The sequence below is a fragment of the Balaenoptera borealis genome (genome assembly GCF_965194805.1).
Source record: "Balaenoptera borealis genome assembly, contig: HAP1_SCAFFOLD_1005, whole genome shotgun sequence".
NCBI lineage: Eukaryota > Metazoa > Chordata > Mammalia > Artiodactyla > Balaenopteridae > Balaenoptera > Balaenoptera borealis.
The window spans coordinates 16548-44374 of record NW_028123204.1 but is presented as its reverse complement, the minus strand read 5'-3'; the positions used below and the strand labels follow the sequence as shown (position 1 = coordinate 44374).

General features: G+C 49.3%; 1 pseudogene across 1 annotated transcript in view; it reads left to right on the top strand.

Annotated features, from left to right (window-relative positions):
• The window catches only part of LOC309621791 (thimet oligopeptidase-like), a 49867-nt pseudogene extending 22391 nt beyond the window's left edge, over nt 1-27476 (top strand). Inside the window, exons 2-8 of the transcript in view lie at nt 23986-24191; nt 24392-24767; nt 24847-25042; nt 26040-26097; nt 26204-26332; nt 26969-27107; nt 27321-27476. The product of the transcript in view is annotated as a thimet oligopeptidase-like (transcript). The remainder of the gene's footprint in view (nt 1-23985; nt 24192-24391; nt 24768-24846; nt 25043-26039; nt 26098-26203; nt 26333-26968; nt 27108-27320) is intronic.
• The last annotated feature ends 351 nt before the right edge of the window (nt 27477-27827 follow it).

The window sequence follows — 27827 nt, the reverse complement described above, 5'->3', positions numbered from 1 at the left end:
TTAATTATATCTGCAAAATCTCTTTCAGCGGGTTACCCCTGGGAGTAACCCCTGGAGGCTTTTAAAAGTCACGGGAGACGTCGCAGAAATCTGCCAACCGCACCTGACTGTCTTTACAGGCAAATATATAGCGCAAGTGGATGAGTAAAAAGCAGTCAACGTGGAAGGAATGGCATGATTAGCAAACTCACTGCTTCCTAACTTCCTAATAAAATAATCGATTTATGCAGAGATCGTCAGTGAAAATGAAACGAATGGCAGATGACAGCTGAATGAGGAGCCGGAGAGCTGAGCGCACCTGAGCCCACTTTAGAGAAGTGACGGACGGCAGAGCGGCCCCTACGTGTCATGTGCCTCTTGCTACAAAGTCCGAACCTAACACGCTAATCCAGCTGTTGGAGCTGGCTTTCAGCTCATAGGAAATTTAGGAAGCAGAAGTGCAATTTAAATGACACCACGAAAAAGCAAACAGAGAAATCCAGAATGTGGAACACTCTACAGCCGGCCCAGTTTCTTCAATACGTCAATTACCTGGGGGTGGGGGTGGGGTGGGGGGCTGTTCTGGATTAATGGGATGTTATTACCAATTACAATACAAGAACAATATTTGGATCCTGATTCAAAAAACACAAGAGTAAAAGGACATTTTAAAGTTAATCAGAAAAACCTGAATATGGACTCAGTATTAAAGTAAGAATCATCATTTTCATTGGTTGGCATAAAGGTCTTAAGGTTGTATGAGAAAACATTCAGGTTTTTTAGAGACGCACATAGGGCTGAAATGCTACGAGGGGTTTGCTAATTGCTTTAAAATATTCCGGCAACCACAAGAAGAGGGGATGGACAAAGCAGGTACACAAAATGTTGAAACATACCGAATCTGGCTGATGTATATGCATGGGGGCTCATTGTTCTGGTCCACTTTTACCCCGGACTAAACATTTTTATAATAAACGATTTCATTTAAGAGATTTCATTCATTGAGCATCTGCTGAGAATCAATCACTGTGCTCAGGGCTTCGCATCCACTTCCTGCTGGATCCTCACTACGGCCTTATGAAGCAGGTACCATTTGTATCCCCACTTTTATAGCTAAGAATATGAAACGACGACCAGTGTGGGGTGTAGCCGACAGGCCTGCCAATTGCCCGCCACCCCAGCGAAGCCTCAGAGGCCAAGGAAATGAAAGATTTCTACATTTTTTGGTTTCACAAAGCAGTCTGACAAGTCGCCTGCAGCCCGCGTTGGAGGGCGATCCCCCAAACCATGCGCCAACCGCAGCACAGGGGATGCTGGAAGGTTCGGAAGGAGACAAAAGGCGGAGACAGGTAGAGGGTGAAAGAGAAACAGAGGGACCACAGAAAAGCAACAAGGTGGAAACACAGGGAGACAGTCACGGAAAGGGGTGGAGGGAAGAGATGGGGAGACAGTGGGGAAGAGGGATGTGCTTGAAGGGGGATGTCACAGACCTAGAGTCAGACAAAGCTACTGCAACCTTGGTCCACCTTCCACTCTGCCCCACCCCTCACACCAACCAGAAAACGGGAACGCCTCGGAGCAAAGGAGGGACCAGACACGTTCAGTATAGAGCTCTGTCCACGTGTAGTTACAGATCCCTGTCAGGCACGGTTACCTTGTCCTCTCTCCCCATCCCCCAGCCCCCATCCCGTGACCTTCTCCCCAGACAGCTCACCAGCTCCAAGCTCAGAGCCAGGAGGAAGGGAAGGAGGAGTTATTTATTTATCTAAACCATGTTTCAGTTTTTTAACGGCCTAACTGAGATAAAAGTCACAGACCCTCAGTGCCCAGCAAAGCTGTTCTCAGCGGGGAAAGTCTGTGAGGCTGAAGTTAATAGCACGAGGGCCACGTTAATGCCACTAGGGGGTTCAGATCAGAGGCTCCTGGAGGCGGCTTCAGGTGACGGTTTAATCACAACGGAAAAAACGGGTCTGGGGTTTGCAACGTGTGACTGGGGGGGTGGGGGGAGTGGGGATGGCAGAAAGGGGTTACAGGAGGGAGCGTGGGGAGCAGAAAACACAAAGGAAGACAGAATCCTCAAACAGAATCCTCAATGCCTTTCAGAGACTGGAACTAGACCTGCAGAGGAGGGCAGCCCTGTCACACCGACCCCCCACCCCGCCCCGGGCATGTTAATAACACGGAACCACTTGCTCAAATTACACGTTAAAAAACACCTTCTTGGCCTTCCCTGGTGGCACAGTGGTTACGAATCCGCCTGCCAACGCAGGGGACACGGGTTCGAGCCCTGGTCCCGGAAGATCCCACATGCCGCGGAGCAACTAAGCCTGTGCGCCACAACTACTGAGACTGCGCTCTAGAGCCCGCGAGCCACAACTACTGAGCCCGCGTGCCACAACTACTGAAGCCCGCGCACCCTAGAGCCCGTGCTCCACAATAAGAGAAGCCACCACAATGAGAGGCCTGCGCACTGTAACAAAGAGTAGCCCCCGCTCACCGCAACTAGAGGAAGCCAGTGCGCAGCAATGAAGACCCAACACAGCCAAAAATAAAATAAAATAAAAAACAAAATAAATTAAATTTAAAAAAAAAACTGTAAATGACGCCTGCCCTCAAAAAATGCCCTGGGGTAGGGCATAGGCAAGGAAATTCAACACATGACAAATTTTTCAAGAACTCAATATGAAGAGGGAAGGTGTAGTCACTCTTTAAAAAAAAAAGGAAAAGAAAAAAAAGGACATGCCTAAAGTTCACTATAAGGAATTCTCAGCCATATGCAAATCCAACGTCCAAAAAGGTTTCAGCTCACACCAGTCAAATGACCATCAGCAAAAAGTCTACAAACTATAAATGCTGAAGGGCTTGTAGAGAACTGTGTACCTTCTAGCTGCTGGTGGGATGTAAAGTGGTAACAGCACTAACACAAACTGAACGGAGCTGCTTTAAAAGGTAAAAATTCAGCTACCATATGATGCGGCAGGGCACCTTTTGGGCCTATAACCTAAGGCCACCAGAATCGGAAAGACAGAGGCAGGCAAATGTGCACTGCAGCAATATTGAAATAGCCAAGATATGGAAGCAAAAAAAAGGTCCATAAACAGATGAATGGACAAAGAAGAAGTGGTATATAGACAGAATGGAATATAAGTCACGAAAAAAAATAAAAGAATGGCATATGCAGCACCACACATGAGCCTAGAGATAATCACACAACGTGAAGTAAATCAGAATGCGAAAGACAAATGCCTTTTGATATCACTTATGTTATCTGAAAATTCATAAAAATGAACATATTTCCACAGAGAAAGGCAATCTCAGATTGAGAAGACAAACTTATGGTTAAGCCAAAGAAAAGGTGTGAGGAATGGATAAATTAGGATATTGGGGTTAACACACATATACTAATACGTATAAAATATATAATCCCCAAAGACCTATGGAATACCAAGAGTGGTCTACTCAACACTCTGTAATAACCTACATGGAAAAGAACCCAAAGATCAATAGATATATGTATATGTGTAAATGAACAAGATTCTGTACACCTAGAAAAAAAGACATTTTTCAATCAAGTTTGCTCTGATAAAAACTACAACTTAAAGACACAGACAAGAATTAAGGAGGCTAAAACTTATGGGGGTTTGTCCTGGCACATTCCACTCTAATCTGCAACCTAAAAGCACAACTTGCAGCAAGGTTCTGTTTCCCTAGCAAGCAGAGTTGGCAACGTAGAAGTCTTCCCACCCTAAGGCCGTTTCCTCAAACAGCAGCTCAAATCTACTGCTAATGGTCACTAATAGTCACAAGGACTGCAGGGCTGTAAATGACTCATGCCCTCAAAAAATATCCTGGGGCAGGGAATGGCCAAAAAATCCAAACGCGGCAAATTTTTCAAGAAGGCAATTAGAAGTTGTAAGTTTAGCTCAATCTTAAAAAAAAATGAAAAGGACATTGATAAACGCAAAACATCAGGAATTGTCAGACGCATGGAAACCCAATCTACACAAAGGTATCACCTCACACCAGTCAGAATGACCATCAGCAAAAAGTCAACAAACAATAGATGTTGAAGAAGTTGTGGAGAACAGCATAACCTCTCGGTCTAAGTGGGATGTAAACTGGTAACAGCCAATAATAGGAACAGAATGGCAGTGTGTTTAAAGGTAAAAAGTGAGTCACCATATGATCTGGAAGGCCCACTATTGGGCCTGTCACCTGTGAAAGCCAGAATCCAAAAGACACGGGATGGAAAATCGTGTATTGCAGCAGTATTTACAATAGGCAAGACATGGAAGCAAACAAAATGCCCATCAACAGATAAATGGACAAAGAAGAAGTGGTATACGTACCGAATGGAATAGTAGCCTCGGGAAAAAAATGAACAATGCCGTTTACAGGACTACAGATGAGCCTAGAAATAATCATATTAGGTTAAGTCAGTCAAAAGGGAATGACAAATATCCTATGATATCATTTATACATGTTATCCTAAGATTGCTACCAATGAACATATTTCCACAGAAAAAGACACTCACAGACTTATAAAACAAACTAATGGTTAACCAAAATGAAAGGTGGGAGGATGGATAATTTAGGACTAAGGGGCTAACATACATAGATTAATGTATGTTAAATGTATATAAACATATAACATATAAACTATATGAATTATATAATCACTAATACATAGAAAATATATAATGACAAAACACCTACCAAATACCAAGGGAGGTCTACTCAACATTCTGTAATAACATACATGGTAACAGGATCCGAAGATGAACAGACATATGCATGAATCATTGAGCAGATTCTGTACAGCCAAACAATCACAACACTCTAATCAAATTTACTCCGATAAGAAATAGAAATTAAATTTAAAAAACAAACATAAGTAAGGAGACATAAACTTCTGGGGGCTTGTCCCAGCACATTCCACTCTAATTTACAACCTTGGAACGCTACCTCCAGGAAGACTCTGTTGCCCTAGTAACAAGAGTTGAGAACGAAATAATGCTGCCACCTTGTGGCTCTTTCCCACAACAGCAGCTTTAAACCCAGTGCTAATGGTAGCTTAATAGTCACAAGGACTGCTGGGCTGTAAATGACGCCTGCCCTCAAAAAATGCCCTGGGGTAGGGAATAGGCAAGGAAATTCAACACATGACAAATTTTTCAAGACGTCAATATGAAGAGGGAAGTTGTAGTCACTCTTTAAAAAAAAGGAAAAGAAAAAAAAGGACATGCCTAAAGCTCAGTATAAGGAATTATTAGCCACATGCAAATTCAACGTCAAAAAGGTTTCAGCTCACACCAGTCAAATGACCATCAGCAAACACTGCAGGATTCCACTCCCTGTGCTTTGTGGCTGCTTCCCAATAGCTATCTAGTTTACATTTGGTAGTGTATATATGTCCATGCCACTCTCTCACTTCATCCCAGATTACCCTTCCCCCTCCCTGTGTCCTCAAGTCCATTCTCTATGGCTGAGTCTTTATTCCTGTCCTGCCCCTAGGTTCTTCATAACCATTTTTTTCTTTTTTTTTAGATTCCATATATATGTGTTAGCATACGGTATTTGTTTTTCTCTTTCTGACTTACTTCACTCTGTATGACAGTCTCTAGGTCAATCCACCTCACTACAAATAACTCAATTTCATTTCTTTTTATGGCTGAGTAATAGTCCATTGTATATATGTGCCACAGCTTTATCCATTCATCTGTCGATCCTGCCAACACTTTTACTTTACTCAACTGAGACCAATGTCAGACTTGTAAGGTAATAAATTTACGATGTTTTGAGTCACTCAATTTGCGGTAATTCGTATGAAAGCAATAAAAAACAAATACAGACGTCCTACAAGAGCCAGGCTATATATTTATATTTAAGTATTTCTAAAATGAATTTAACCCTGTGATTCACAGCAGCAGCAGCTTCCAAGGGATCCCACCACACACCTGAGGCGAAAGCAGCCTAATAAAGAAGCAGTGACAGCAGCAGGTCACTGCCCCACACTTGGGGTAGAGGGGGATTTGATCTACTGTAGCAGCAGCATAGCCTGAATGGGAATGCATCCTCCTGTGGCACTAGTCCCATCAGCATTAGTCTAATCTGCTAGCATCTGCTGTGCCAACAGGCCCAACATATACAAACCCTCCAACTCAGTAGCATTAAGTGAGCCAGGCTCAGTGTTTCCTGAAACTCATATCCAATGGCACTGGAAAGCCCAGATATCACCTACTGTTATGAAAACATAAAAAACAATAACAGAAGACTGGCAACTTCAGAAAGAAAAGGCGAACAATGGAATGGGTGAAAACAAGTGGGATAAATATAAGAGACTATCATTAGTCTCATGAGTTTCTTAAATTCCCTATGATGGTCAAACAAAAATTATGACACCATCTGATGTGGTTCTCAATGTATATAAAGGAAATACTACAGAAAATCATACTTTAAAACTGGGGACTATTAAGAGACCTAAATGGAAGTAAAATCTTGAAACTTCACTTGAAGTAATAAAAGACAGATTCCAGTAGGCTATGATAAGTTACATATGTATAGTGTAAGGCCAAAAGCAACCACTAAGAAAACTATACAAACAGTATACACAAATGATTATAAATAAATTAGATTAAAATGGACTTACCAAAAAATGTTTAAGTAACCCACAAGAAGGCAAAATAAGAGAAACACAGGATTGAGAAACTAAGGTAAAAGACAAAACAAAAAATAAAATGGTAGACCTAATCTTTAACATAGCAATAATTACATTAACTGTAAATGATCTAAATAACCAAGTCAAAGACAGAGATTGAAAGAGTAGATGAAAAAATCACAAGCATGATCCAACTCTATACTGTCTATAAGAAGCTTACTTTAAACATCATGATATAGGTAGTTCAAAGTAAAAGGATGAAAAAGGTATATCATGTGAACATTCATCAGAAAAAGCAGGAATGGCTATATTAATATCAGATAAAGTAGATTTCAGAGCAAAGGAAATTATTAGGGGCAAAGAGGGTCATTACATAAAGATAACAGGAATAATCCACCTAGATGACCTAGTGATACTAAATGTGTGTGCACCAAACAACAGAACTTCAAAACACATGAAGCAAACACTGAAAAAGGTAAAAGGAGAGAATTTCAAATCCACAATTATTATTTGAGACTTCAACACAGCAATTTATAGAACTCCCAGAGACAAAAATCAGCAAGGGTATGGAAGAACTGAAAACATCATCAATCAACAGGATATAACTGACATTTAAAGAACACACTCAATAAAAGCAGAATACATATTCAAGTGTCCATGGAACATTCACTCATATACCATACACTGGGTGATAAAAAAAAACATTAGCAGATTTAAAAGAATTAAAATCATAGAGAGTATATTCTCTAGCCATAATGGAACCAGACTAGAAATCAATAACAGAAAGACAACAGGAAAATCTTCAATCACATGAAAACTAAACATCACAATTCCAAATAACTCATGGGTAAAAAGTCAAGGAAAAATTTTTAAATGCATAGAATAAAAGAAAATGGAGATATAACAGATCAACATTTGTGGAATGAAGTGAAAGCAATGCTGAAAGGGAAGTCTATAGCACTAAATTGGGAAAGAAAATATTTCAAAGAAATAGTCTAATTTTCTATATTAAAATAGTAAAAACGGAAGAGGAAAAAACACTAAACAAGCAGAAAGAAGGAAATAATAAAGATGAAACAAAAATCCATGAAACTGAAAACAGGAAAATGGGGGGGGGGGAGGAAATCAATGAAACAAAAGGCTGGTTCTTCAAAATAAACAATCTCATCAAGAAAGATGTAGCAAGACTGATCAAGATAAAAAGAGAGATGGCACAAATCACAGATATCAGAAATGCAACCAAGGATACCATGACATATCCTGCAGGTTAATAAGGGACAAGTTATTATGAACAAGTCTACACTATAAATTCAAAAATGTGGATGAAATGGACCAATGCGTCTACACCCAAAACTACCAAAACTCAGCCAAGATGAAAGAGACAATCTCAATTTTCCTGTAACTATGAGAAACACTGATTTTTCATTTAAAAACTCCCAAAAGAAATATTCAGGCTTAGATGTTTCACTTTTACCCAAGACTTAAAGAATTAACACCAATTTTACATGACTTGATAAGAAACAGAAGTAGAGGGAACAGTTCCTAATTAATTTTATGAAGCCAGTATTACCTTGATACCAAAACCAGACTGGGATAGTATAGAAAGAAGAAAACTACAGGCCAGTATTTTTTATGAAATTGGCTGTAAAAATCTTCAGCCAAATATTAGCAAATTAACTCCAGAAATATATAAAAAGAATAATATACCATGACCAAGTGGTATTTATTCCAGTTATGCAAAGTTGGTTAAATATTTGAAAATCAAACAATGTAATCTACCATATCCAATAGATTAAGGGGGAAAAGTCATGTGATCCTAATCATTAATGCAGAGAAAGCATTTGACAAAATCCAATCCCATTCATGATTTAAAAAAAAAGAAGAAAAGAAACTCCAAGCAAACTAGGAATAGAAAAGGAACATACAGAAACTCATAAAGATGATCTACAAACAACCTATACCGACATTATATTTAACTGTGAAAGACTGAACGCTTTCTCTGTAAGATCAGAAACAAGGCACCGATATCTGCTCTCACCACTTTTATTAAATATATTACTGGGGGTTCTAGTAAGAAAATAAAGCAAAAATAAATAAATAGATAAATTTAAAAGTTAAATTTTTAAAAAGTTTATTTAAAAGATGAAAGAACTATTCCTACTATGTTGAATAGGAAGGAATATATCCTCCTGAATGTTGAATAGTAATATATCCTATTATATTGAATAAGGAAAACTAAAACTGTCTATATCTGAAGATGAGATGATAATCTAAATGGAGAAAATACCAAGGAATCCACATAAAGCTTGAGAAATAATATTAGTTTGTAAATGTTTTAGAGTACAAGATCCACACAATTTTATCAAATTATATATTAATAACAAATGTGTAGAAGCTTAAATAAAAATATGTGATGCCATTTACAACTGACCTAAATAAATACTTAAATAGAAGCCCAATAAGACATTTATAGGACCTCTATACTGAAAATTACAAAATGCTGATGAAGAAAATTTTAAAAGTCCCAAACAAAGAGGGAGACATACCTTGTTCACGGATTAGAAAACACAACATAATAAAGCTGTCAATTCTCCCCAAGTTAAGAGGCTTAACACAATTACTCTTAAAATGCCCTCAAGGTTTTTGTGGATATAGACAAGCTTATTCTAAGATTTATATGGTAGGAAGAGGCTGAAGAACAGCTAAAACAATTTGTAAAGGAAGATTAAAATGGGAGGAATTAATCTACCCAATTTCAAGATTTCGCAGTAGTGATGGAGGGTAGATACATAGATCAATGGAATGGAACAGAGAACCCAGCAATAGACTGACACAAATACATTTAACTTGGTTTTGACAGCAGTGCAAAAGCTATCAAGGAAGAATAGACTTTTCAAAAAATGGTACTGAAACAGTTGGACATCCCTCGACAAAAACAAACAAACAAACAATGAACCTTAACCTAAACCTTACACATCTTACACAAAAATTAAATCAAAGTGGATCATAATCTTAAATGTAAAAGCAGGACATTTTTAGAAAAAAAAAATAGGAGAAAATCTTTGGCATCTACAACTAGGTGAATAATTCTTAGACTTGACACCGAAAGTATGATCAATAAAAGCAAAAACTGATCAATTGGATCTCATCAAAATGAGTTTAAAATGCTTCATAGAAGATCCTTTTAAGTGGATGAAAACTCAAATTACACAGTGGGAAAACATATTTGAAAATCCCATAGGAGACAAATGACTTGTATCTATAATATACAAAGAACTCTCCAAACAACTTAAAAAAATCCAACTAGAGAATAGGCAGAAGACAGGAACAGACATTTCATGGAAGAGAATATACACATGGCAAAGAAGCACATGAAAAGATGTTCAACATCGTTAGCCATCAGGGAAATGCAAATTAAGACCATAATGAGATATCAGAGAATAACTAAAATTAAAGTATAGTGACAACATCAAATGCTAGCGAGTACGTAGAAAAATTATATCACATCACTGGTGGGAAAATAAAATGGTTTAGCCACTCTGAGAAACAGCTTGACAGTCTCTTTTAATCCTAAAAGTAGATTCACCCTACAATGCAGTAATTGTACTCTTGAGCATTTATCCAAAAGAAACAAAAACTTAATGAAGTTCCCACAGAAACTTACACATAAATGTTCATAGCAGTTTTATTTCTAATAGCCACAAACTGGCAACTCCCCAAATGTCTTTCAATGGGTGAATGTTGAAACAGATTGTGATAAAATCTTATGATAGAATACTACCGAGCAACAACAAGGAACAAATTATTAATATATGCAAAAATTGAAATGAACTTCAAGGGAATGATGCCGAGGGAAAAGTTTTTAAAAGCCAATCTCCGAAGATTAAGTAATTCATGATTATGTTTACATATTATTCTTAAAATAACAAAACTGTGGAGATGGAGAACAGATTAGAAGTTGCCAAGGGTTAGAGATGGGGGTAGAAGGTACAGCGGGGGAACTCTGTGAGGTTTTTGTGGTCCCAGTACAAATAATACAGCAATCTTGGTTTTAATCCCTAAAGATTTTTAAAAGCAATTCCTAGTAAGAGGTGTCCAGATATTTAGCAATGGCAGCAGATTAGAGGTATAGCTCCCCAACATGACAACTTCGAAAGAGATCTATACTATCAATACTAATTTAATGCATATGTTAATTTTTAAAAGGCCAGTCACAATACTTAAATGGTACATATCTTAACGATATTACTCTGGGTATCCAGCTATACCAGATGGACTAGCAGGATTTTCTGTCCATTCAATCTTATTTAAGACAGTAAATCTTATAATAAGACAGTTAAAAAAAGAAAAAGAAAAACAACAAACCTCAACTACAGTTGGATATTCTCACAGCAAGATGAGGTGAAAATACGTAGCAGCGGTTCAAAAGCTTAAGCAGTGGCACCTAAATTTGGCTGCACATTAGAATCCTCTGAAGCACTTTTTAAAAACCCTCACACCGACGGTTGGTCATACTAGACCAATACAATCCTTTTAACTCTCCTCAGACGATGCCAATGTCTAGCCAGAACGGAGAACCAGCGGACTAAGCAGAAGGGGATGTTTCTACAAAGATCTCTTAACACTAAGTCCTCTCACCCAATCAAGATTTACCTCCCCGCAAAGGGGTAAAGAAGGCTAGATGTTGTCCATACTTGCTTAGCTTTAATTAGCACTTGTGACTTGCCCAAAACCTAGATCATGTTTCCCCTAAATTTCACGTTATTCCCTAAGTTTATCAAACCCAAGGCTAAGGGGTTTGCCAGGATGAGATTTTAAGTGCTCACACAGGGGAAGTCCCTGGCAAACCAGGACAGCGGTCACTCTACACTGCAATGTAAAGCATCCTAAATAACCCTGCCACTGCTCCCAGATACTAGTCTGTGCCAACCAGTGGAGAAAAGGCATTCTCCATTACTACCATGGCAAATGCTACTGTACTTACCTTGGCTAGTCCCTATCTTTTCCAGGCGCCACTCCCCTTCACCTGCTGGTGGACGCTTCGGCCAGCTGACAATGCAGATATTTTCAAACTTTAAGGTGAATAAAAATCATCTGGAGGGCCTGTTGTAACAGAGATCACTGAGCCCCACCAGAGTTGCTGATTCCATAGGGCTGGGACCGGGCCCTAAAACTTGAATATCTAACACATTATCAGGGGATGCTGGGAAAGCTGGTCAGGTAATGGTAAAGCTGGCCAGGAAAAAGAAACCCGACGTGTCAGATCATAAAGTATGGAAGGGCAAGCCCGCCGGCAGTCCAGGCCGGGGGGCGGGGGGGCGGACCTGGGTCCCCAGCCCTACAGGGCCAACGGCAGACCGGCTCGGGCGCCCCTCGGAAGCGCGGGGTCCCCGCTGCCGAGTCTGTGCCCCCGGCCGGCCCCGGCTCCCCTCTGCCCACCCTGCGCGCGGGGGCTGGAAACGGCCGCGGAGAACCAGGCAGGGCGGGAAGGGGGGCTCCAAAGAGGGTCTGGCGACTCGAGTCGCTCCGTTACTCGGTGGGCTCAGCGCGCGCCGTGGGGGAAGAGAGGTGGAGGTCCGGGAAGAGGGGACGGGCGGCACTCACGTAGACCAGCAGCAGCCATGGGTAGACGGCGGGCTCAGCCACCACGGGCGACTCCAGCCTCAGCTTCTCCCCCACGTTTTCGCGCGCGGCCCCCGCACCAGGCTAGTCTGGCGGTTGGGGGAGGGGCGGGGCGCCGCCGGCGGGGGCGGGACAGGCGGGCGGGCGGGCGGGAGGCTGAGGGGAGGGAGCCTGGCCTGGGCCTCAGCCGGCGCCGCCGCCGCCGCCGCCGCCGGCCTGCTCCCGTCCGGCCCCCGGCTCCCTCTTTGTGGTCACAGGCCCGGGGCCTCCAGCGCTGCTGCCAACTGGGGCCGGCGTGAGGCAAGCACAAGGAGCCGGGGCCCGGCTGAACCACTCACTCGCGGCGAGCGCCTCCCGCCCCGTGGACCCGCCCCCACGCACGCACGTACGCACGTACGCAAGTACGCACGTACGCACGCACGCACGTACGCACGCAAGCACGCACGCACGTCTTCAGCTGCCCCCCCCCCCGGCCACACCCACCGGCCCGAAGTGGAGACCCGGGGAGACCCCTCGGGACCTGGGGTGGCGGGTTCGACTCCCCCCCTTGACGTACCGTGACACCTCCCCCCCCAATATGTTTCTAGGTATTATATGTATATATGAATATACTATTATATACACACTTGCGTATGAATTTATATGTGTATGTACATGCGCATATTTACATATAGGTGTGTGTGTGTACACATTGTATATATGTATGTGTATATATCTTATATATATGATATATGTATGTATATATACGATGAATTTCTATATACAGTACATATATATTTTTATGCTATATGCTTTTATATGTAGGTGTATATGTGTGTCTATATGTATGTACGTGTATGTATTGCATATATTATATGTGTATGTATGTATACTGTCTATATGCACACCTAAATATCTTTGTATGTGTGTATATACGTATGCTATATATGTACCTAGGTGTGTATATTGCATATGTTATACGTATGTGTACATACTGTATACAAACTATGCATTTTATATGTGTGTATGTATAGTGTATATGTATGTGTGTATTGTCTATATTGTGTGTATATGTGTGTATACATACTGTATATATACGAACTGCATTTTATATGTGTGTATATATGTATGTGTGTATTGTATATACTATGTGTGTATATGTGTGTACGCATACTGCATATGTACACAGCTGTATATTTTTGTATGCTTGTACATATGTACGTGTGTGTGTATATACACACACACCCCATATGGATTCTGTTTGTCTGGAGAACCCTCACTGATACGGACACTTATGACAATTGAGTACCTGCTCTTTGCCAGCCAGGGAGCCAAAGGCTTGTCTTTCGGTGTCTCCCTTAAGTATCACGAGTCCCAGGAGGGAAGGTGATGCTGCTCCTACCAGTTGAGGTGCCTCAGGGTCAGTTAGGTGGACAGGGCGGGGGGCTGGAGCCTGGTGGAGCCCAGGTGGAGTTCTAGCAGCAGTACAGCCTAGCAGTCCCACTTCCCCGGGTGCTTCTCACAAAGACGCCGAGGGAGAGTCGGGACCTGAAGGAGGGAATGAGGAAGCTTCCGTGGGTCCGCAAGCCCAGACCAAGGCTGACTCGTCAAGAGTGTTAGAGGTCAGGACTGTGGTTACCCTGGGGGTGGGCTTACACAGAGCCATTCATATCCTGAAAAAGTATCCATTCTGCTCTTGTTTGTATGGTTACCCCCCTCCCCCAAATCTTTTAAAAACAGATTCTCTTGGTTGCTGGGAACACACACGGGGAAGTTGTGTGTGAGGGGGTATGATCCAGGGGACAGGGAGGATAAGCCCCCCACTCGTAGGGCAAGGAGTGGCTCAGCTTTGTGAGCTGAGGATGGCCCACGAGGTTCCAGAGAGAAGGGTCCCTGCTCCGTTCCTGCTCTGTGCACCCCATTCCCAGCCTGAGAAGCCCAGAGCCACCCACCCCCCCGCAACACACACACACCAGGGAGGAGAGCCAGTCACCCTGGCTCCCAGCCTCCGGCTCCAAGGCTCCCGGCACTAGGAGCTATTTTCAGCTTTCATGCCCTAGGACACGGCCAGAGCTATTGTCTCCGGAAACTCTCTGTCTGTCTCTCGCCCGGCCTCCCTCCCTTCCTCCCTCCCTCCTCCGCTTCTTCCCCTCCAGCTCCATCTGTCCTCCCCTCCACCCTGCATTTCTACCCAGGATGGCTCACAGACAGCTGCTCCCCGTGCCCACCTGCCACCATTCCATGGATGTCAAAGCAAGCCCTGGGGACTTCCCTGGAGGTCCAGTGATTAAGACTCCGAGCTTCCACTGCAGGGGACGCGGGTTCGATCCCTGGTCAGGGACATAAGATCCCACATGCCACACAGCACGGCCAAAACAAAATGAATAAATAAAGTTATAGTGATGAAACAGCCCTAGTGGTGCAAGGATGGGACGTATAGCTCTATGGTATAGAAAAAAGATCCAGAAACAGATATATGAGAACTTGATATGATAGAAAGTGGGGAAATTAAGGAGTTTTCAATAAATGGCATTAGGACAATTGCATATCCATGTGGGGAAAAGTAAATTAGAAAAAAAAAAAAGCAAGCCCTGGTCAGGTGTGACCTTGGGCCCAGGGCCATTGGCACAGGTTGTCATGTGGGATGTTCTTCCTTAGACTCCTCCCTCCCTCCTGTGTCACTGTCACTTCCTCCAGAACCTTCCTGGACTCCCCTCCACAAGCCCGGGGTGTGCCCTCACCCGCCCTGGATCACCAGAATTCCAATCCCGGCCCACCCTTCCCCGCCAGGTAGAGAACTGTGCATGGTCAATAAGACCGTAGAGGTCATTGGCCATTGCTATTGCAGCTGGAATTGTTACTGTGTTTAGATAGGGTGACCAACACCCGCCCCCAGTTTGCCCAGGACCGCTCAGGTTTGAGCGCTGGAACTCTGGGGAAACTCTCAGTCCCGGGGAACCCCAGAAGGCTGGTCAGCCTATTTAGGACAGATCTTTCACTTGATCTCCCAACCCCCGAGAGCCAGAAAGGGAATCTCCCCCCTCCTTCCATTGTAACCTTCATTCATTCATCCACTCATCCCTTTATTCAACTCCTTTATTCAGCAAGTATTTATGAAGCATCTACTACACAGCAGACACTCTTCTAGGTGCTGGGGACATAACAGCATCCCTGTCCTCAAAGAGCTCACGTTCTAGCGAGGGCAGCAAACAGTAAACTGAGAAGGTGTGATTTATTACATGGGGATGATGTCTCGGAGACCACTGCAGGGCAGGGGAGGTGGGAGAGGAAAGGGGCAGTTCTAAATGCAGGCGCTGACGGGATTGGGGCAGACCTTGCCCTGGGCCAGGCTGGTTGCTTCAACACAGCTGTCCTCGCCCAGAGCCATCCTGCCCCCGCCTCACCCAGTTCTTCCGTGATGTGTGGGGAAAATCTGTGGTTGTCACAACTGGGAGGGAGGGCCCCTGGAATCAAATGGGTGAGGCCAGGGATGCTGCTAAACCCCACACAGTGCCCAGGAGGGGCCCTCAGCAGAGGATGACCCGCCCCGAATAACCCCAGTGCCACGGGGGAGACCCTGCACTAATATTATTCAGACCCGCTGGTGCCCCGATTCCTGCACAGGCAGGGACTCTAACCGGGTCACCTCTGTATCCCGAGGTGACCTAGAGTGGGGCAGCCACGAGGGCTGAGATGAGTATCGGGGGTGAAATGACAAACCTCTGCACCCACTCTCCCCTCCGCACCCCAGGGGCGATGGTCTCTATCTCCTCCCCGTGCAGGTAGCTTTTCCCTGAGCCATTTCTTCTTGTCAAGGTCCCTGTCGCAGGTTGGGTTCCCCAAAGATGACGTTGAGAGCAAGGATTGGAGTGCAGGTGGTTGATGTGAGGCGTGCAGGAACAGATACAGCTGCCATAGGGTTCCACAATTCCACTCCCGGGCATAGATCCGGAGAAAACTCTAATTCAAATCTATACATACACCCCTGGCATTTCCCTGGTGGTCCAGTGGTTAAGAATCCATGCTTCCAGTGCAGGGGGCGTGGGTTCCATCTCTGGTCAGGGAACTAAGATCTCACATGCCGTGTGACAATAAAAGAAGAAAGAAAAAAGAAAGAAAGAAAGAGAGAAAGAGAGAAATAGAGAGAAAGAAAGAAAGAAAGAAAGAAAGAGAGAGAGAAAGAAAGAAAGGAAGAAAGGAAGAAGGAAAGAAGAAAGAAAGAAAGATACATGCACCCCAACGTTCATTGCAGCACTATTTACAGTAGCCAAGACATGGAAGCTACCTAAATGTCCACTGATGGATGAATGGATAAAGAAGATGTGGTACATATATACAATGGAATATTATTCAGCCATAAAAAGAATGAAATAATGCTATTTGCAGCAACGTGGATGGACCTAGAGATTATCATACTAAGTGAAGTAAGTCAGAAGAGAAAGACAAATATCATATGATCTCACTTATATGTGAAATCTAAAATACGACACAAATGAACGCGTCTACAAAACAAAAACAGACTCACAGACATAGAGAACAGACTTGTGGTTGCCAAGGGGGAGAAACAGTGAGGGAGGGTTGGATTGGGAGTTTGGGGTTAGCAGATGCAAACTATTAAATATAGGATGGATAAACTACAACGTCCTACTGTCTAGCACAGGGAACTATATTCAGTATCCTGTGATAAGCCATAACGGAAAAGAAAAAAGTTTTATTTATAGGTTCCATCCCTAACTGAGCTGGCCCATCCCCTCCCATGTTTCTAAGTGCAGCCCGAGGCTGCAGACTTCCCACCGTGGTCTTCAGCTCCAGAGCAAGCCACCTGCGAACCACCCACATCTTCCCAGGGGCTGGCAACTCTCCTTTGCTACTGATTCCAAGACACATCCAAATAGCAAAAATGTGACCATGAAAAGAAACTCAGGCATGTTCAAATCAGGGAAATAACATTCTTAGCTCTGTTCAGTACTCGCTTAATTTTACAAGAGCTTAGAGTTACAAAAAAGTTGCAAAGATCTGTACAGAGTGTACAGAGTGCCGTGGACCCTGACCCAGTACCCCTATTTCCAACTCATTAGTACCTTAGTGTGACATGTTTATCCAACTAAGGAACCAAGATGGATACATTGTTATTAACTAAAGTCCACACTTTATTAGAATTTCCCTAGTGTTCCCCTAACATCCTTTTTCTGTCCCAGTCTCCTCTGGGCTGTGACATTTCTCAGACGTCGCTGGGTTTTGATACCTTGAAAGTTTTGAGGAGGACTGGTCAGGTGTTTTGTCCCTCAATTTGTTAGTCTGTTTGTTTTCTGATGTTTTCTTATGGTTGGTCTGGAGCTATGGGGTTTGGGGCGGAAGACCCAGACAGAGATAAAAATGCCATTCTCCTCAGGTCACATCAAGGATACACACCATCAACGGGACTTATGACAAACGATTTTACCCTTGATCACCTGGCCAGTATCGTCTTTTTTTTCTTGCTGCGTTGGGTCTTCGTTGCGTGTGGGCTTCTGTAGTTGTGGCACGGGGGCTCAGTAGTTCTGGCTCCCAGGATCTAGAGTGCAGGCTCAGTAGTTGTGGCCCACGGGCTTAGTTGATCTGCGGCACCTGGGATCTTCCCGGACCAGGGCTTGAACCTGTGTCCCCTGCATTGGCAGGCGGATTCTTTTCTTTTTTTCTTTTGCAACCAAAACGTTAATCCCAAGGATTCTCACAAAACATATTACAAATGACAGCATGAAAAAAAAAAATTGCACAGTAACTCAAAGTTCAGCTCTACAATATACTCTTAATCTGGCAGGACATTGGTATCTTGATAATCTCAAATTTCCAAAAAATATTACAAAGAGCTATGTATTCATGTACAGCAATCACAGAGGGGACGTATGACCTAACTCAAAGGTAAACTAACTTCCTTGAAACTTCTTAGATTTTAAACTCCCTGGACAATCTCTTGTCCGGTGTGAAGACTAGTGGAATTTTTAAACCTCTAATCTAGGGTAAGGGTGCGGCTTTCATTTTTACCTGCTGGCTTGGGTTCACAGCACCTTTTAAAGACTGCTTGCTTAACTACAGCTGCATACCATATCCCAGCTACAGAAAGTCTTTTCAATGTTTGCCAGTGTTGTTTCCATAATAGTAAACATCACACTTTAGGTGGGCAGGAGTTAGAGTTTTATTATCAGTCTAGGCAAGACCAAAAATTCAAAGCAAGTTCAATTTTGCTTAAGGGAACATTGTAAGGTAACAATTCTTCATATTACATGCCTCCCAGGACCCATTTCAAACCATAGAGAATGACACCTTTATGTGTCACTGTCCCAAGAGACAAACAAATGTGAACAACTAAAACATTTAAAAAGTGCACCAAGCTTCGGAAGTCTCAAACAAAACTTGAATTTTCTGTACATACTCCTGCCAAATGAAGTTATTGCCTGTACACCACTCCTCTTGCAAAGTGGTCTTCTATTTCCTTTCATCTGACCTAGATCGGCTAGGAGACCTAGAGAAAGATCAGGACGGCTTGTGATTTCTCTCTTGGGACAGGGATCTCTCTCTTCTCCTATATCTAGAAAGGGACCTGCTCTGGCTGACGGAGAAGGCTCTCCATCTTGGAGATGTGCGGGAGGTGGAGGACTCCTCCTCCCATAATCATCTCGAGGGCGACGACCCCAAGAAGGAGGCGGTCACGATTTCGACTTCTCTTTTCCCCATTCGACAGGTCCACTCTTACTCGGCAGCCACATAGTGTTCTCCCATCTAGTTCTCGGACAGCATCGGCTGCATCTCGGGGATCTTCACATTCAACGAGAGCGAAGCCGGGAGGGTTTTTAGCACCCCACACACTTCAGAGTGGTCCATAATAGCCTAAAGCTCGTTCCAATTCAGCCTTGTTACCACTGTTTCCAAGATTCCCTACACAAACTTTACAGTCCAACGGACAGGAATCACGTTGCAAGACCCTCGTGGCTCCTGGGTTTCACGGGCCACAGGGTGGTCCCGGGCCTCTAGAATCTGGTAGCTGAATCTGCTCGCACAAGCTGTCCTGTGGGGATGCGTTTTCCCCTATGTGTCCAGCCCGGGGCCCTGCTCTCTTGGCCCGGCCTCCCGGGTGAGAGGGTGAACCCCAGCTCCCTGGAGCAGACACTCAGAGCCCTGGTGACCGGACTCACGGCTGACAGGGCTGGAGCGGCGGCTGGACACGTGTGGCCAGCCTGGTGGTGTTTGGCCCCGTCTGCAGTTCCAGTTCCAGCTGAGAAAGAGCCTCCCTGTGTTACTTTCTCCTGGTTGTGTAAGGATCCCCGGTGTCATTTGACAGAAATGTAGACGGTGTGTTCTTTCTCTCTTTTCTCCCTGCTTCCTCTCCTCCCTCTCTGCCTCCCTCTCTCCCTGTACCTCTTTCCCTGTTCCGCTCTCCCTCTACCTCTTTCCCACTCCCTCTCTGTCTCTCCCTCTGTCGCTTCCTCTCTCCCTCCCTCTCTCCCTCTCCCTCCCTCTCCCTCTCTCTTTCCTCTCCCTATCTCCCTCTCTCCTCTCTCCCTCTTCCCTCTTCCTCTCCCTCTTCCCTCTGCCTCTTTCCTCTGCCTCTTTCCTCTCCCTCTTCCCTCTCCCTCTTCCCTCTCCTCTTTCCCTCTCCTTCTCTCCCTCCCCCTCTCTCCCTCTCCCTCTCTCCCCCCTCTCTCTCCCTCTTCCTCTCTCCCTCTCCCCTGTCTCTGCCTCTCCCTCCGTCTCTCCCTCTGGGAGGGAGTGAGGGAGATGGAGAGATGGAGGGAGCGGGAGAGTTGGAGGGAGAGGGAGAGGGAGAGGGAGAAGAGGGAGGAGAGGGAGGGAGGAGACGTCTCTCCCTCGCTCCCTCCCTCTGCCTCCCTCCCTCTCCTCTCTTTCCCTCTCCCTCCGTCTCTCCGTCTCCCTCACTCCCTCTCAGAGAGGGAGAGACGGAGGGAGAGGCAAAGACAAGGGAGAGGGGGAGAGGGAGAGAGGGAGGGGGAGAGAGAGGGGGGAGAGAGGGAGAGCTCTCTTCCTCCCTCCCTCTCCCTCTCTCCTCCTTCTCTCCCTCTCTCCCTCACCCTCTCTCCCTCTCCCTCCCTCCATCACTTTCCCTCCTTCTCCCTCTCCCTCTCTCCCTCCCAGAGAGGGAGAGACAGAGGGAGAGGGAGAGGGGGGAGACAGGGACACGGAGAGGGAGGGAGGGAGGGAGGGAGACAGAGAGGGAAGCAGGCACCCTCTCGCCTTCTCCCTCTCCCTACCTCCTTCTCCGACTCCCCCTCTCCTCTCCCTCTGTCTCTCCCTCTCCCTCCCTCCCTCTAGGAGAGGGAGAGGGAGAGGAAGGGAGGGAGAGGGAGAGAGGGAGGGGGAGGGAGACGGAGAGGGAGAGACGTCTCGCCCTCCTTCCCTCTCCCTCCCTCGCCCTTTCCCTTCCTCTCTCCCTCTCCCTCCCTCTGTCTCACCCTCTCCCTCCCTCTCTCTCTCCCTCTCCCTCACTCCCTCCCAGAGAGGGAGAGATGGAGGGAGAGGGAGAGACGAGGGAGAGGGGGAGAGGGAGAGAGGGAGGGGGGAGAGAGGGAGAGGGAAGAGGGAGAGTGGGAGAGAGGGAGAGAAGGAGGAGAGAGGGAAAGGGAGGAATAGACCTCTCTCTTTCTCCCTCTCTCCGTCTCTCCCTCTCTCCCCCTCTCTCTCCCTCTCCCTCTCTCCCTCTTCCCTCTCTGCCTCTTCCCTCTGCTTCTTTCTTCTGCCTCTTTCCTCTCCCTCTTCCCTCTCCTCTTTCCCTCTCCTTCTCTCCCTCCCCTCTCCCTCTGGGAGGGAGTGAGGGAGATGGAGAGATGGAGGGAGCGGGAGAGTTAGACGGAGAGGGAGAGGGAGAGGGAGAAGAGGGAGGAAAGGGAGGGAGGAAACGTCTCTCCCTCCCTCCCTCCCTCTCCTCCCTTTCCCTCTCCCTCCATCTCTCCGTCTCCCTCACTCCCTCTCAGAGAGGGAGAGACGGAGGGAGAGGCAAAGGCAAGGGAGAGGGGGAGAGGGAGAGAGGGAGGGGGAGAGAGAGGGGGGAGAGAGGGAGAGCTCTCTTCCTCCCTCCCTCTCCCTCTCTCCTCCTTCTCTCCCTCTCTCCCTCACCCTCTCTCCCTCTCCCTCCCTCCATCACTTTCCCTCCTTCTCCCTCTCCCTCTCTCCCTCCCAGAGAGGGAGAGACAGAGGGAGAGGGAGAGGGGGGAGACAGGGACACGGAGAGGGAGGGAGGGAGGGAGGGAGACAGAGAGGGAAGCAGGCACCCTCTCGCCTTCTCCCTCTCCCTACCTCCTTCTCCGACTCCCCCTCTCCTCTCCCTCTGTCTCTCCCTCTCCCTCCCTCCCTCTAGGAGAGGGAGAGGGAGAGGGAGAGGAAGGGAGGGAGAGGGAGAGGAAGGGAGGGAGAGGGAGAGAGGGAGGGGGAGGGAGACGGAGAGGGAGAGACGTCTCGTCCTCCTTCCCTCTCCCTCCCTCGCCCTTTCTCTTCCTCTCTCCCTCTCCCTCCCTCTGTCTCACCCCCTCCCTCCCTCTGTCTCTCCCTCTCCCTCACTCCCTCCCAGAGAGGGAGAGATGGAGGGAGAGGGAGAGACGAGGGAGAGGGGGAGAGGGAGAGAGGGAGGGGGGAGGGAGGGAGAGGGAAGAGGGAGAGTGGGAGAGAGGGAGAGAAGGAGGAGAGAGGGAAAGGGAGGAAGAGACCTCTCTCTCTCTCCCTCTCTCCGTCTCTCCCTCTCTCCCCCTCTCTCTCCCTCTCCCTCTCTCCCTCTCCCTTGTCTCTGCCTCTTCGTCTCTCTGTCTCTGGGAGGGAGTGAGGGAGATGGAGAGACGGAGGGAGAGGGAGGAGAGGGAGCGAGGAAGAGGGAGAGAGGGAGGGAGAGAGGGAGGGAGAGAGGGATAGAGGGAGGGAGGGAGAGATGTCTTTGTCTTTCCCTCCCTTCCTCTATCACTCTCTCCCTCTTCCCCCTCCCTCTCCTGCTCCCTGTCCCTCTCCCTCCCTCTATCCCTCTCTCCCTCTCCCCCCTCCCTCTCCTGCTCCCTGTCCCTCTCCCTCCACCTCCTTCCCTCTCTGGAGAGGGAAGGAGGTGGAGGGAGAGGGAGAGGGAGAGGGAGCACGAGAGGGAGAGAGGGAGAGGGAAAGAGGTATAGGAAGAGCGGAACAGGGAAACAGGGAAAGGGGGACAGGGAGAGAGGGAGAGGGAGAGGGAGAGCAGAGCAGGGAAACAGGGACAGGGAAAGAGGGAGGCAGAGAGGGAGATGGAAACGGGGAAAGGGAGGGGGGACGGATAGAGGGAGAGGGAGAGAGGGACAGGGAAAGAGAGACAGGGATGGAGGGAGGGAGAGAGGGACAGGACAGGGCAAGATGGACAGGGAGAGAGGGAGGGAGAGAGGGAGGGAGAGAGGCAGAGGGAGGGAGAGAGGCAGAGGGAGAGATGGAGGGAGAGTGAGAGGCAGGGAGGTAGAGGGAGGGAGGGAGGGAGGGAGACAGAGAGGGAGACAGGGAGAAGGGCTGATGGGGGCTCCCTCCCCCTCCCATCCTCTGCCCACTGCTTTCTCTTTTTTCTGCTTCAACAAACACCAGGCGCCTTTCAGATCAGCCCTGAAGTCAACGTTGATGCTTGGGACGGCCTGACCTCCCCGCTGCCTTCCAGCCCAGGACCACAGCTGGGAGATGAAGTCTGCGGGGCCCTGGGGGGGGGCAGCGGCGGCGGAGGTGGTGGAGGCAGGCACCTCCTCTGACGCCCAATCTCTCCTCCTTTACGAGGCAGCCGCCAGCTCCCCTCCCTGACTCCCCAAGATTTGGGGCCATTTTAATATGTGTCGATAATGCCATGAGCTACTATTTAACTTTTCCACGAGGACCCATCTCCCGAAATGCAGTGGTTTTCAGGCTTGGCTGCACTAGAGAACCCCCAGGGAAAGGAGAGACGTCTGTACCTCCCTCTCTCTCCCTCTCCCTCCGTATCTCCTTCTGGCTCTCTCCCTCTCCTTCTGGGGTGATGCCCGATGAGCTCAGATTCGCAGATGTTCCCCCCATCCCCTCTCTGTGCCTTGCGTGGGGCCTGGGCCTTCTCACTGTGGCCCGGGAACAGCCTCGACATTCAGACATCGGTTCCTGCAAGGACACTTGCGTTTGGTCCATACCGCATGTGGCTGCAGTCTGTGCTTCTCCCGTTTAGCATCTTCAGTAGATGGGGGCTGTGCATGAGCCCTTCATCTTCCCCGCAGACACCACTGGTGCTTGCTCGGCCTCGCGGGTGATGTCCACGGGGGACAGACCTGTGTCCCCACCTTCTTGGGCTGCAGACAGGCCACGTTGGTCCTGTGGTGACTGGGGGCTCCCAGGAGAACCCCACCGCAGACCCAGAGAGGTGGCCCCAGAGAAGGTGGCGTACGCCTGGGGCCAGGCCTCACCAGCCAACCACGGGGCACCTGCAGCAACAGGTCTCTCGCCGTCCAGGGGCTGGGTGTTCGGGCGCCGTGGGGATGAGCTGCTGTCTGCACGGCAGCCAAGTTTGTATTGTTGAGCCCGGGGAGGCCCCTGGGTGGCTCCTGGAGAGCCTGGTCACATTTCTTCCTGCCCTTGGCCTTAGAGCTCATCATGGTTCACGCCGTTTCTGGTTCCAAAAGGACCTGTGTTCATAAAGACCACATGTTAGGACAGCACCAAAGTGTCTAGAAATCCAGGCCAGGAGGAGGAGGGAGGGGGTTTGGCTGTGCCCGCCAGTGGCCTGAGAGCCCTCCCACCCACAGAGACCTGGCCCGGGGCCTGTGGGGAGGGCGTGGCCCACGGTCCCCAGCGCTGGCTGTCTCTGGGTTCCAGGAGAACTGCGCGATCCTCGGGGAGCTGGTAAGGCTGCAGGCTCAGAAGTCCCGCCTGCTGGGATTCAGCACGCGTGCCGACTCTGTGCTGGAGATGAACATGGCCAAGACCAGCCAGGTGGTGGCCACTTTCCTAGGTAACCCCGCCTCCCCGAGTCCCAGTGGGGACGGGGGTCAGGTGGACCTTGACTGGACGTGGTGCTGCCTGAGACCCCACTGTGTCAGCCCTTGGGGGTCGCCTTCCCCAACCCTTCATTCTGCCTCGAGGGGCGTGGGGTGGGGGGCGGCTGGGCGGCTGCCACAGGGACATAGCTGAGCCTCTCCCCTCCGCCCGCAGATGAGCTGGCCCAGAAGCTGAAGCCCCTCGGGGAGCAGGAGCGGCCGTGATCCTGGAGCTAAAGAAGGCTGAGTGCCAGAGGCGGGGCCTGCACTTTGACGGGCCCATCAACGTCTAGGACCTGCGCTACTACATGAACCAGGGGGAGGAGACGCGCTACCACGTGGACCAGTACCTGCTCAATGAGTCCTTCCCCATGCAGGTGGTCACGCGCGGGCGGCTGGGCATCTCCCAGGAGCTGCTGGGGCTGACCTTCGACCTGGAGGAAGGCGCCAACATGCGTCACGAAGATGAAGATGTGAGGCTCTACACGGTCTGGGACGCGGCCTCGGGCAAGGTCATCCATCAGCAAGTTCTACCTGGACCTCTACCCTCGGTGCATGCGTGGGGGAACCTGTCGGCCGTGGGCCGGGGCTCCTCTGTGGTAGCGGGGCCTCACCCGCGTCCCTCCCCAGGGAAGGGAAGTCCGGGCACATGGCCTGCTTTGGCCTGCAGCCGGGCTGCCTGCAGCAGGACGGGAGGCGCCAGATTGCCATCGCGGCCATGGTGGCCAACTTCACCAAGCCTACGCCCAACCCGCCCTCCCTGTTGCAGCATGATGAGCTGGAGACCTACTTCCATGAGTTCTGGCAAGCGATGCACCAGCTCCGCTCCCAGGAGGGTGCAGGCGAGGGGCTGAAGGCAGGGGGCGGGGAGGGCCCGGGGTCTCCCGTGGTCCTCAGGCAAGCCCTCGCCACGGGATTCTTCCGCTGATGTCACCCCGCACGAGGCGACGCCCTTGGTGTCAGTTTCCATCATCAAACCCCACGCACTGGGCGCGTAAACAACGGAAGTGGATGTCCTCGAGACTCTGGAGGCTGGAAGTCCCAGATCAAGGAGTCAGGACTGGTTCCCTGCATGTTAAATACAGGTATTCAAGAGTTGCCTTTAAAAAAGACAAAATAGAAGAAAGGAACGTTGCATGCAAGGCTGGTGACAGGCGGTGATGAGAACAAGAGGTTAGGCTCTGGGGCCGGGAGCACCACGCCCTGTGAGGCCCTGGGGCTGCTGCCAGTCTCGGTGGAGGCTCAGCAAGTCCCAGTGACTTCCCAATGTGGGGGGGGTCCCCAGATGAGTGTCTGGGCCCAGGACCCAGTGCTCGTTCAGTCTTCCTGCAGTCAGCCCTTCGTCCTGAGAGCGATGCTCTCACAGACTGCAACCGGAGCGCGTGGGGACACTTTACTGAGCTGTGCAGCCGTCACTACTGCCCTGTTCTGGAACATTTCCCTCACCCCAAAAAGGTCCCTCACGCCCTTAGTTATCATTCCCTCCCCTCCCCTGTCCCTGACAACCAGGAACCCACTCTGACTCTGTGGATCTACCTGTTCTGGACGTTTCCCCTCAGTGGGGTCACACCCTGTGTGTCCTTCTGTGTCTGACTTCTCTCGCTGAGCACCGTGTTCTCACGGTGCATCCACGTGGCAGCGAGTGGCAGGGCTTCACACCTTTGCGTGGTCGAGGGCCGGAAAAAAGACAAACGAAAAGAAGGGCACGTTGCCTGCGACTCTGGTGACAGCCGGGGATGAGAACCAGAGGGTAGGCTCTGGGGCCGGGAGCGCCGCACCCTGTGAAGCCCTGGCGCTGCTGCCAGTCTCGGCGGGGCACGGGCAGTGCCGTCCCCCAGGAGCTGCTGGACAAGCTCATCAAGTCCCGGCTGGCCAACCCCCGTGCGGCCGGGCCGAGGGAAAGGAAAGGGGCTCCCAGACCGCCCGGCTGGAAAGCACGGCCTGGACACAGTGCCAGCGCCCCCCTCTCCTTCCTCCCGCCCTCCAGGCCTCTTCAACCTGCGCCAGATCGTCCTGGCCAAGGTGGACCAGGCCCTGCACACGCAGACGCCCTCGGACCCGGCCTAGGACAATGCCCGCCTCTGCCAGGAGATCCTCAGGGTCCCAGCCACGCCAGGTAGCCAAGCACACGCCGGGTCCACCTTAGCGGTCGGTTGGCGGCTACTGCCCAGTTCAAGAGGATCCTCTGGTGGTGTGTGAAGGGGGACCGACTGACGGGCTCTGGTCGAGGCCTGCTGACCTCTGGCCTCTTCCTGCCTGGGTTCCTGGGCTGGTCCCTCCAGCTGTGGCCCGCGGAGTCCGAGGGTGGGCTGGGCGTATCTGCACGTGCTTTCTGGAGAGCCTGGAAGAGGCAGGAGAGGGCTTCATACCCCGGACGGAACGCGTCGACGAGGTTTGCCCGTGCGTGTCGGTGCGGAGACGCAGTTCACTCCCTCGTGAGCGCTTTAACCCGCGCTCTCCCCGTGCTGGAGGGCGAGCCCTGACTCATCCCTCGGAGCCTCGGGCAGCTGTCCCTGTAAGAGGCTTAGGGGTGAACCCTCGTGAGCTTCAGCAGAAAGTCGGCAAAGATTGATTTGTGTCCCTCCACTGAGTTGCCCGCAAGGTCCCCGTTTTCTAGAAGTGTTGGGCCAATACTCCCTCTAGTGGCAGGGGACTCAGACAGGGCTGCTTTGAGGCCCCAAGCTCTGGGCTCTGGGGAAGGGGCACGGAGCGGCCAGGGGGCCGGGCAGGAGCCTCTCCGCGTGTGTCCCAGGGACCCACCTGCCTGCGACCTTCGGCCACCTGGCAGGAAGCTATGACGCCCAGTCCTATGGCTACCTGTGCAGCGAGGTGTACTCCGCGGACACGGTCCACACACTCGTTTCAAGCAGGAGGGCGTCCTGAGTGGCAAGGTGAGAGGCCGGCCTGCCGTGCAGACCAACACGGAGGTCCTTGGCCTGGGCCTAGATGCTTGTGCCGCCCGCCTGGGCCTGCCAGGCTCTGAGGGCCCTGCCCAGAACCCCCTGCTCCCCTGCCCTTTGTTGAGTCACAGCAGAGGTGGCCACACCCACACCCTCCGTGAAGGGGGTGCTCCACCCTCCTGCAGCCCCGCCCCCTCTCCTCAGGTTGCCATGGACTACAGAAGCTGCATTCTGAGGCCAGGGGGCTCCGAGGATGCCAAGGGCATGGTGAAGCTCTTCCTGGGTTGTGACCCCATGCAGGACGCCTTCCTCCTGAGCAAAGGGCTGCAGGTTGAGGGCTGCAAGCCGCCGGCCTGCTGACGGCACGGGGTTTTGCCCCCCCAGGCGGGCCGGGTGCCTTAGCGCCCCGTCGGGGCGGGGGAGGGGCCGTGTGTCCTCCCAGCCCCCGAGTCCCCGGCGGCCGGCCTAGGCCAAAAGTCTCCACCTGGAAGTGTCTGGAAAGCCTGGCATCAAGGCTCCCCCTTGTTGCACTAATGCAATCCCTTCCTGGGGAGCTTTCCTGGTAACAAAACGGTTCTTTGAAAACGCAGCCATTAATAAAAAAGACTCTACTCCTGGTCTCTGCCTGCCGTCCCTTCCACCACAGGAGTGGCATGGGGGCCGTCACACTGGGGGGAGTTCTGACCTTGGTCGGGGATCAGCCCTGGGGCC